Source organism: Salvelinus namaycush, chromosome 15 (assembly GCF_016432855.1).
Source record: "Salvelinus namaycush isolate Seneca chromosome 15, SaNama_1.0, whole genome shotgun sequence".
Lineage (NCBI taxonomy): Eukaryota > Metazoa > Chordata > Actinopteri > Salmoniformes > Salmonidae > Salvelinus > Salvelinus namaycush.
In genome coordinates this window covers 26,219,583-26,231,737 of record NC_052321.1, presented here as the reverse complement: position 1 = coordinate 26,231,737, position 12,155 = coordinate 26,219,583, and positions in this window count along the sequence as shown.

The window sequence follows — 12,155 nt, the reverse complement described above, 5'->3', positions numbered from 1 at the left end:
TACAGTAAAAACAAAGTATTTTACAATAATACAAGTGAACTGTCTACTGTACATGGGTGGAGAAAATAAGTGTTTGACGTCATTTGGGATTGTTAGGACAGATGTATTGTATCATTCAGAGAAGATGGGGAGCAAAAACAGAGATGAGGAACTTCAGATGACAGTTATGAAAGAGACATTCTCCTCCTTGGAAGTGTTGTTCATCTGTGGTTTATAGTCCATTTGCTCTTCCTGAAAGGGTGCACACACACACACACACACACACACACACACACACACACACACACACACACACACACACACACACACACATCTTTGCCTATGCATGCATACACACTTTTTAAATGTAAAAACATTACAAAAAGGTTAACCTAAAATGTGATCAACCCCATTTTAAAAATACTTAGATTTCACATGGAGGAATATTTAGTGATGTTTGTGAGAACTCAGTTCACAATAATTCTGACCTGGTCCTTCAAAGTCAATACCACAGTCAAAGGTTTACCCAGTAACAACACACAGTTACTGGTTAACCAGCGGTGATGTGGAGTCAGGGTAGGCAGGATGGGAAATGCTTACCCTGTAATAATAATGGTTTACTGTCATTTCTCTTTGCTTATTTGAGCTGTTCTTGCCATAATATGGACTTCGTATTTTACCAAATAGGGCTATCTTCTGTATAATGTACCACCCCTACCTTGTCACAATACAACTGCTTGGCTCAAACACATTAATGAAATAAATTCCACAAATTACCTTTTAACAAGGCACACCTGTTAATTGAAATGCATTCCAGGTGACTACCTCATGAAACTGGTTGAGAGAACGCCAAGAGTGTGCAAAGCTGTCATCAAGGCAAAGGGTGGCTACTTTGAAGAATCTAAAATCTTTTTTGATTTATTTAACACTTTTTTTGGTTAATACATGATTCCATGTGTTATTTCATAGTTTTGATGTCTTCACTATTATTCTACAATGTAGAAAATAGTGAAAATAAAGAAAACCCTTGAATGAGTAGGTGTGTCCAAACTTTTGACTGGTACTGTAGGTTACACAGGAACATTCAATGTTGTCTTGGTAAGCAACTCCAGTGTATATTTGGCCTTGTGTTTTAGGTAATTGTCCTGCTGAAAGGTGAATTTGTCTCCCAGTGTCTGTTGGAAAGTGTACTGAACCAAGTTTTCCTCTAGGAATTTGCCTGTGCTTAGCTCTATTCTGTTTGTTTTTATCCTAAAAACTCTGTAGCCCATGCCGATGATAAGCATACCCATAACATGATGCAGCCACCACCATGCTTAAAAACAGAGTGGTTCTCAGTGATGTGTTGAATTTGCCCCGAACATAACGTTTTGTATTCAGGACAAAAAGTTCACCTCAAACTCAAAGCGACACCACAGTCAACAAAGCGTCTCGACACTTTTCATAATCCCCAGATTAACGATATTGGACGCAATGGATTCACCTATTTTGATGGGCCCAAACGTGAATGCATAGCTGAATGGGAAGGACTCCTTTTTCAAAGGTTTCCACCAGTTCATCACACAGGACTTGTCCTTGTGGATTAGATCGCAAAGGCATCGTGACTGTATTCATGGGTTTGAGAGACATTGTAGCCTCTCAGCCAAATGCAGCAATATCGCAGGTATTGTCTTTTATCGATGGCAGTTATGATATTGTTTAGGACCTTGAGCGTGGCTGAGGTTAGGGTTAGATTGCATAGCGGATAAGGTACGGTGGGATTCGAAATGGTCGGTGATCTGTTTGTTAACTTGGCTTTCGAAGACCTTAGAAAGGCAGGGTAGGATAGATATACAGTGGGGAGAACAAGTATTTGATAACCTGCAAAATTGGCAGTGTTTCCTACTTACAAAGCATGTAGAGGTCTGTAATTTTTATCATAGGTACACTTCAACTGTGAGAGACGGAATCTAAAATTGTATGATTTTTAAAAATTGTATGATTTTTAAGTAATTAATTTGCATTTTATTGCATGACATAAGTATTTGATACATCAGAAAAGCAGAACTTAATATTTGGTACAGAAACCTTTGTTTGCAATTACAGAGATCATACGTTTCCTGTAGTTCTTGACCAGGTTTGCACACACTGCAGCAGGGATTTTGGCCCACTCCTCCATACAGACCTTCTCCAGATCCTTCAGGTTTTGGGGCTGTCGCTGGGCAATACGGACTTTCAGCTCCCTCCAAAGATTTTCTATTGGGTTCAGGTCTGGAGACTGGCTAGGCCACTCCAGGACCTTGAGATGCTTCTTACGGAGCCACTCCTTAGTTGCCCTGGCTGTGTGTTTCGGGTCGTTGTCATGCTGGAAGACCCAGCCACGACCCATCTTCAATGCTCTTACTGAGGGAAGGAGGTTGTTGGCCAAGATCTCGCGATACATGGCCCCATCCATCCTCCCCTCAATACTGTGCAGTCGTCCTGTCCCCTTTGCAGAAAAGCATCCCCAAAGAATGATGTTCCCACCTCCATGCTTCACGGTTGGGATGGTGTTCTTGGGGTTCTCATCCTTCTTCTTCCTCCAAACACGGCGAGTGGAGTTTAGACCAAAAAGCTCTATTTTTGTCTCATCAGACCACATGACCTTCTCCCATTCCTCCTCTGGATCATCCAGATGGTCATTGGCAAACTTCAGACGGGCCTGGACATGCGCTGGCTTGAGCAGGGGGACCTTGCGTGCGCTGCAGGATTTTAATCCATGACGGCGTAGTGTGTTACTAATGGTTTTCTTTGAGACTGTGGTCCCAGCTCTCTTTAGGTCATTGACCAGGTCCAGCCGTGTAGTTCTGGGCTGATCCCTCACCTTCCTCATGATCATTGATGCCCCACGAGGTGAGATCTTCCATGGAGCCCCAGACCGAGGGTGATTGACCGTCATCTTGAACTTCTTCCATTTTCTAATAATTGCGCCAACAGTTGTTGCCTTCTCACCAAGCTGCTTGCCTATTGTCCTGTAGCCCATCCCAGCCTTGTGCAGGTCTACAATTTTATCCCTGATGTCCTTACACAGCTCTCTGGTCTTGGCCATTGTGGAGAGGTTGGAGTCTGTTTGATTGGGTGTGTGGACAGGTGTCTTTTATACAGGTAACAAGTTCAAACAGGTGCAGTTAATACAGGTAATGAGTGGAGAACAGGAGGGCTTCTTAAAGAAAAACTAACAGGTCTGTGAGAGCCGGAATTCTTACTGGTTGGTAGGTGATCAAATACTTATGTCATGCAATAAAATGCAAATTAATTACTTAAAAATCATACAATGTGATTTTCTGGATTTTTGTTTTAGATTCCGTCTCTCACAGTTGAAGTGTACCTATGATAAAAATTACAGACCTCTACATGCTTTGTAAGTAGGAAAACCTGCAAAATCGGCAGTGTATCAAATACTTGTTCTCCCCACTGTAGGTCTGTAACAGTTTGGGTCTAGAGTGTCTCTCCCTTTGAAGAGGGGAATTACCACAGCAGCTTTCCAATCTTTAGGGATCTCAGACGATACGAAAGAGAGGTTGAACAGGCTAGTAATAGGGGTTGCAACAATTGCGGCAGATCATTTTAGAAAGAGGGTCCAGACTGTTTTGCCCAGCTGATTTGTAGGGGTCCAGATTTTGCAACTCTTTCAGAACATCAGCTATCTGGATTTGGGTGAAGGAGAAATGGGGGAGGCTTGGGCAAGTTGCTGTGGGGGGTGCAGAGCTGTTGACCGGGGTTGGGGAAGCCAGGTGGAAAGCATGGCCAGCCACAGAAAAATGCTTATTGAAATTCTCGGTTATCGTAGATTATCGGTTGTGACAGTGTTTGCTAGCCTCAGTGCAGTGGGCAGCTGGGAGGAGGTGCTCTTATTCTCCATAAACTTTACAGTGTCCCAGAACTTTTTGGAGTTTGTGCTACAGGACGCAAATTTCAGTTTGAAAAAGCTAGTCTTTGCTTTCCTAACTGCCTGTGTATATTGGTTCCTAATTTCCCTGAAAAGTTGCATATCGCGGGGGCTATTCGATGCTAATGTAGTACACCACAGGAGGTTTTTGTGCTGGTCAAGGGGAGACAAGTTTGGAGTGAACCAAGGGATAGATCTGTTCTTAGTTCTACATTTGTTGAATGGGGCATGCTTATTTAAGATGGTGAGGAATGCACTTTTAAAGAATAACCAGGCCTCCTCTACTGACGGAATGAGGCCAAAATCCTTCCACAATACCCGGGCCAGGTCGATTAGAAAGGCCTGCTCGCTGAAGTGTTTAAAGGGAGCGTTTGACAGTGATGGGGGGTGGTCGTTTGACCCATTACGGACGCAGGCAATGAGGCAGTGATCGCTGAGATCCTGGATGAAGACAGCAGAGGTGTATTTAGAGGGCAAGTTGGTCAGGATGATATCTATGAGGGTGCCCGTGTTTACGGATTTAAGGTTGTACCTGGTAGGTTCCTTGATCATTTGTGTGAGAATGAGGACATCTAGCTTAGACTTCTTACGTATCATACGGTCAAGCTGCTCCCACAACAGCTCAATAGGGTTGAGATCCAGTGACTGTGCTGGCCACTCCATTATAGAAAGAATACCAGCTGACTGCTTCTTCCCTAAATAGTTATTGCATCGTTTGGAGCTGTGCTTTGGGTCAATGTCCTGTTGTAGGAGGAAATTGGCTCCAATTGAGCGCCGTCCACAGGGTATGGCATGGCATTGCAAAATGGAGGGATAGCTTTCCTTCTTCAAGATCCCTTTTACCCTGTACAAATCTCCCACTTTACCGCCACCAAAGCACCCCCCACCCACATTGCCTCCACCATGCTTGACAGATGGCGTCAAGCACTCCTCCAGCATCTTTTCACCATCTCACGATCATCACACTTCTTTGTGATCCGAACACCTCAAACTTAGATTAGTCTGTCCAAAACACTTTTTTCCAATCTTCCTCTGTCCAGTGTCTGTGTTCTTTTGCCCATCTTAATCTTTTCTTTTTATTGGCCAGTCTGAGATATGGCTTTTTCTTTGCAACTCTGCCTAGAAAGCCAGCATCCCGGAGTCGCTTCTTCACTGTTGATGTTGAGACTGGTGTTTTGCGGGTACTATTTAATGGATCTGCCAGTCGATGACTTGTGAGGCATCTGTTTTTCAAACTAGACACTAATGTACTTATCCTCTTGCTCAGTTGTGCAATGGGGCCTCGCACTCCTCTTTCTATTCTGGTTAGAACCAGTTTGGGCTGTTCTGTGAAGGGAGTAGTACGAGATCTTCAGTTTCTTGGCAATTTCTCGCATGGAATAGCCTTCATTTCTCAGAACAAGAATAGACTGACGAGTTTCAGAAGAAACTTTTGTTTCTGGCCATTTTGAGCCTGTAATCGAACGCACACATGCTGATACTGCAGATACTCAACTAGTCTAAAGAAGGCCAGTTTTACTACTTTAAATCAAGACAAGTTTTCAGCTGTGCTAACAATTGCAAAAGGGTTTTCTAATGATCAATTAGCTAATCCAAGTTTATCATTTTAAAAGGCTAACACAACGTGCCATTGGAACACAGGAGTGATGGTTGCTGATAATGAGCCTCTGTATGCCTATGTAGATATTCCATTAAAAATCATCCGTTTGCAGCTACAATAGTCATTTACAACATTAACAATGTCTACACTGTATTTCTGATCAATGAGGTTATTTTAATGGACAATTGTGTTGTGCTTTTCTTTCAAAAACAAGGACATTTCTAAGTGACCCCAAACTTTTGAACAGTAGCGTAGTATATTAATAATGACATATTTTTCTAAATGTGATATGTCAACAAAACTGTGTAGTCAGACAAGCAGGAAACGAGATCTTTATGCTCTCCAGCGTATCCATAGTTTATAAGAGGATGTGCCATTATGTGTGCTGTATTCTCACTCAGCAGCAATGCCTCTTGAAAAAAACTGTAATATGAAGCCATTTGTGATATCCAAATCGTGTAGAATATTGCTAAATTATACAGAGCATGATTATTGTTTTTCAACTGAAAAGGCATAAATTCAGGGCTTGAGCAATCTGTCGTTTTGGGAGAGGAATTAGTCCACTTGTTGCAATTATTTCCACACAAACCATGGCAAAGAAAAAACTGCTGTTTATAATCTGAATGTACTGGATGTGTCTGGGGAATCTTTTGAGTGCTAAGCCAAACATGATTCCTTGGCATGAAATTGGTGGTCAAGTTCAAACAAAGCTCGTTTCTCTCAAATGTTGTGCACAAATTTGTTTATATCCCTGTTAATGAGCATTTCTTATTTGCCAAGATAATCCATCCACCAGTCAGGTGTGGCATATTAAGAGGCTGATTAAACAACATGATCATTATACAGGTGCACCTTGTGCTGGGGACAATAAAAGACCACTCTAAAATGTACAATTTTGTCACACAACACAATGTCACATACAGTACCAGTCAAAAGTTTGGACACACCTACTCATTCCAGGGTTTTTCTTTATTTTTACTATTTTCTACATTGTAGAATAATAGTGACGACATCAAAACTATGGAACAACACATATTGAATAATGTATTAACTCAAAAAGTGTTAAACAAATCAAATATGTTATATTTTAGATTCTTCAAAGTAGCCACCCTTTGCCATGACAGTTTTGCACACTTTTGGCATGCCCAAGACTTCCACATCCGGCTTCTTCCCCTGCGGGATTGTCTGAGACCAGCCACCAGGACAGCTGATGAAACTGTGTGTACACAAGCGAAGAATTTCTGCACAAATTGTCAGAAACCGCCTCGGTGTACAGTAGGCATGAGTCACAATAGCACTTAACATTAGGAACCACTTTATTTTGATTACTTTAGATAGGATTGATAAAGCACCTTATATTGATATATGAGATTACTGTAAAGATGCGTGTTGGGAAGGGGGAGAGTGAGTGGGCGACCAAGAATTGTAGGCAAGAGTCCAGTTACCCTTCAATTATTAACATCATTGACACTTAGGTGGTTTCATACTTGCCTTTGAGGGAAAACACTGCAGTTACTGTAGTTACCTCAGTAGACAACAGTAAAGTTGAATCATCTCCTAAATTGGCTGAATTAAAATACATTTACTTACCCTGTGTGTTGCAGATTGTTGTCAGGGCAGCGATCTGCCATAGAGATTCCTACACCCTGAGTGGCTCAGACCCAGAGGCAGTTTTCCCTGTCGTGTTGGACCATGAAGGTGCTGGGACAGTGGAGAGTTGGAGAGAATGTTACCAAATTCAAACCCAGTAATCATAATGAATGATGCAGAGGAAAAATTTTTAATTCAAGGTATTGTTACTGTCAAGAGGCAGAAAAGTGACAGGTTCTTTAACTTCTTATGGCTGCAATCCCGCTACCGGGATCGATATGACAACAGCCAGTGAAAGTGCAGGGCGCCAAATTCAAACAAATTCCTCAAACATACATGTGTCTTATATCATTTTAAAGGTAATCTTGTTAATCCCACCAAAGTGTCCGATTTCAAATAGGCTTTTCAGCGAAAGCACTACAAACGATTATGTTAGGTCACCACCAAACCACAATAAGCACAGCCATTTTCCCAGCGTAAGATAGCAGTCAGAAAAAGCAGAAAGAGATAGAATTAATCACTAACCTTTGATTATCTTCATCAGATGACACTCATAGGACTTCATGTTACACAATACATGCATGTTTTGTTTGATAAAGTTCATATTTATAACAAAAAGTTTACATTGGCGCGTTACATTCACTAGTTCCAAAAACATCAAAGTGATTTTGCATAGCCACATCTTTTCAACAGAAATACTCATCATAAATGTAGATGATAATACAAGTTATACACATGGAATTATAGATATACCTCTCCTTAATGCAACCGCTGTGTCAGATTTCAAAAAAACTTTACGGAAAAAGCAAATCATGCAATAATCTGAGACGGAGCTCAGAACAATAGCCAAATTTGCCGCCATGTTGGGGTCAACAGAAACCAGAAAATACATGATAAATGTTTCCTTACCTTTGATGAACTTCATCAGAATGCAGTCCTAGGAATCCCAGGTCCACAATAAATGCTTGATTTGTTCGATAATGTCCGTTATTTATGTCCAATTAGCTACTTTGGTTAGCGCGTTAGCGGTAAACAATTCCAAAGTCACAAAGCGCGTCCACTATAATGTGACGAAATGACCAAAAGTTCCGTAACAGTCAGTAGAAACATGTCAAACGATGTACTGAATCAATCTTTAGAATGTTGTTAACATACATCTTGAATAACGTTCCAACCGGAGAATTAGATTGACTTCAGTTGAGCGATGGAACGGAGATGCCTATCACGTGAACGCGCGTGGTCAGCTCGTGGCAGTGGTGACTAATTCCTGTCTCCTTCGGCCCCCCTTCACATTAGAGTCATCAGACAAAGTTCTATTGACTGTTGACATCTAGTGGAAGCCGTAGGAAGTGAAAACTCATCAATATCTCGCTGTAATTTCAATGAGAGCTTGGTTGAAAATCTAGCACCCTCAGAAAAAATCCAAACAGGAAGTGGAACTTCTCAGGTTTTTGCCTGCCATATGAGTTCTGTTATACTCACAGACATAATTCAAACAGTTTTAGAAACTTCAGAGTGTTTTCTATCCAATACTAATAATAATATGCAAATATTAGCAACTATGACTGAGGAGCAGGCCGTTTCCTCTGGGCACCTCTGTGCACCTTTCATCCAAGCTACTCAATACTGCCCCTGCAGCCATAAGAAGTTTGCTCTGGGTTGACCAGGCATAGTGAAGTAGAGACCAAAAACAAAGGGCCAGTTTCAAACATTTATTTTAAGGCATAGTTCTGTCCATAACATTGCAATCAAGTCTCAACCAATTCTATATTATGCTTGATTTAGCTCATACATTATATCAAAAAGTTATGAAAAGATAACACAAAAACATACCATAATGAAGAAAATAAACAAAAGCACAGGAAGCGGCGCAATACTGGAGGCAGGCATCCATTTTCTACAACCATCCATGTGTGGGGGTTAATTTCTTTACCATCAAATGAGGAGAGAAACTTATCACACAAGTCAGAGTTATACTTAAACTAAATCTTTATTCACTTATTAATAAAGGGAGCAGGTCAATACAACACACACATATAAAGTGAATCGATTGAGTGCTCTATGATAATGATGGCTGGTCGACGAGTCACCCTCAGATGATTCGTTGAGAGCCCCGGGACAAAGATACAACGGTCTTTTATAGCCAAGATACACCCCCTTCAGTCTACATGACGAACAACAGATGTATGGAATGGGTCACAAGGTTAAGATCTGTATGAAGGATACTTATAATTCACAGCAGACAGTTTCTGCTGTAAAAACAGTCATCTTTGTGTAGAGACCAAGGCCTGGCCCTGGGGTCATCTCTTCCTGGTACCGTGTGGAACAGAAACATTAACTCATGCTCTGGAATGAGGTATCACCCAAAGACATCGTAAATCTTCCAGAGGCCCATCCTCAGTAGAACAAACACAGATGAGCGTTAACCCTTTATTCTGTTGCATAAAACAACCATTTGATGCAATAACAGCATTATATCATAATCTTGTAATTTCTGTTCTGACACCTCACAACCTTCAGTAGTAGCCATACACTCTTATCAAATGCTTGCCACATCAAAGATGGTCTATTATATTGACAAGATATTAGAGTGACCGCTCTAACAATGGAAATACATGTCCTCAAAGATGGAAGGCAGGCGGTGGAGACGAGGTCAGATGGGACCATTCTAGCCTATGATAGGGCAGATACATATTTGAATATAAATTCTAGATCTGTCCTTGTCATTGAACGCAAGTCTAAGAAGCGGTAGATCAGCTCTATGTGCACTATTTTTATGCTTCCCATTCTTAAGTTTCATTTTTGCATCTTTCACTTTTGTACAACAGCTGAATATACAATATTTTTAGTTATGGAAAATATATTAGACGGTTTAGATGGTACACTATACTTGCTTATTTGGTCACAAACTGAAATGAGGAATTATTAGAATTTTAGAATCCAGGAAAAGCCGGAGCGATTTCTGCATAGTGTATCTTTAAAGAAGTACATTTTTATTGGCTGATTGCTCCCAACTCATAGGAATCCCCACCCAGTTGTCCATGCTAAAACGGGTTATATCCATGATGAGTCCTCTAGCTACTGTGTCTATGACAACAGGCACAACTCCGATAGTCATTTTGGGGTAAGTTGCCGAAATGCCACGTGCGTCGACTTGCATCAGTGCATTCGTAACAACCTATCCATAAAAAGAAAAAATAAATGTATATTTGATCAAATAAGCCTCACATAGCAAATTAGCAATTACATTTTTTTTGACCAAATTCAACACTCATTGACCTCCATCCCAAAATAACTCACTTCATGGGCTTATTTTCATGGAAAGATTTTGGGCAGAGTAAAACCTCTCGTTTCATCTCTTCCTCTGGCTACATGCTCTCTGCCATCAGTGATCCATCTGGGATCCACCATGCCTCTGGACGGCCACCTAGAACACAAAAAGAAAGGGGTTTAAATACGCAACACTTAAATCACATGATTATCAATTAGCCAATGGGAGCTCTTGGTTTACAAGGGCAATAAGTCACCTGTGACAAACTCTTTGAACACGAGCGATAGGTTATCATTTTATTGCAATATCTTGATATTGTACAGGCTCTTCATATCAAGTTATTTATTGTGTGTTTGTTTAAGGGATACTATGATCCCCCTGTACATCCATCTGTGTGGAGAGTGCAAGTTCAATGAAAATCCCAAAACCAACCGGTGTCAAAAGGTCAGGTGAGTGTTAACTGTGCCCAGAACAATCAGAAACAACCCCTAGCCCAGACACCCTTCACACTTGTGCAATTGGGACTCTTCCAAAGCCATGTTACTCCTTAACCCAGGGTGACACAGAGCAGGCGGCAAATGCCAGATGGAACCTCCCGATTCTCCTGTAAGGGGAAGTGTCTGGCCCCACTTCATGGGCTGGAGCACTTTCTCTGAGTGCACAAGGTGGATGAGAAGGCATCTCTGGACAGGGTCTGACTGCTGGGCTGTGGGATTTCCACAGGCTACGGAGCAGCAATTAACACAGCTAAGGTCAGTCACTGAATTTCCTGATGGTATTGTCTCACTCCAGGGGGACAAAAACACTATTTATAAAAGCTTCAACAAGAACAAGGAAAACAGCATGACATTTTGTAAATGCTGAATATTTCCTCACTAACACATCTGATTCCAATTGATTGCAGCATTACCACAAATGGAGAAGGCAAGTGGAAGAGGGAGAAGGTAGGGAACTTTGAGGGCAAAAATGTTGACAGCTATGCCATACAGGTTGCAAAATAACTGGGAAAATATTTTTGAAGTACCGATTCCATGGCACATGGTATATGACCTCATACAAGAAACACTTCAAGTTTTTCAATTTAAATTACACAAAATTATTGCCACCAATATAATGCTATATATATAGAGCATAAAACAATCTCAGCTCTGCAGATTTTGCCACGAAGAGACAATCACTAGATAATTTATTCTGGTATTGCCCTATTTTTATTCTGGTATGTAGCGCGTTTCTGGTCACAGGTTCAGGAATGGCTAAAAAAAGCAAAACATTAATTTAAAATGAACCATACAAATAGCAGTGTTGGGCGATTTGGAAAGCCATAGTCAATCAACAATATAATAATACTAGTAGTAAAGGTTATCTTTATGTCACAATATGTGGATACTATGCAATTAGAAAGGTTCAAAATACATGTAAAACAGCAGTTAGAAAAATATATGGCACATGGAAACCAAATGAGCGGTGTCTACGATGGTAGGGGCTGAGAGTAGCTGAAGGGTGGGATTAAGGAGCTCATGATCGGTAATATTTGTCAAGGGAATGCTGTATATAAAAGTGCCAGGTGTGTAAAATGTATCTATATGTAACAAAAAAGCTATAAAACAACTCTCACCTAGTGGCTTTGGTGTTTCATTTCCATTCCCCTACAGGTGGGGGCGGGCTCCACCTGTGCAGTTTGGCGTTGGGCCTGGCTGCCATCATGGGATGCAAAGCTGCAGGGGTGACCAGGACCGTTGGGATCGACCTCAACCCAGACAAGTTTTAGGTGGCCAAGAAGTTCGGAGTCACTGAGCTGGTGAACCCCA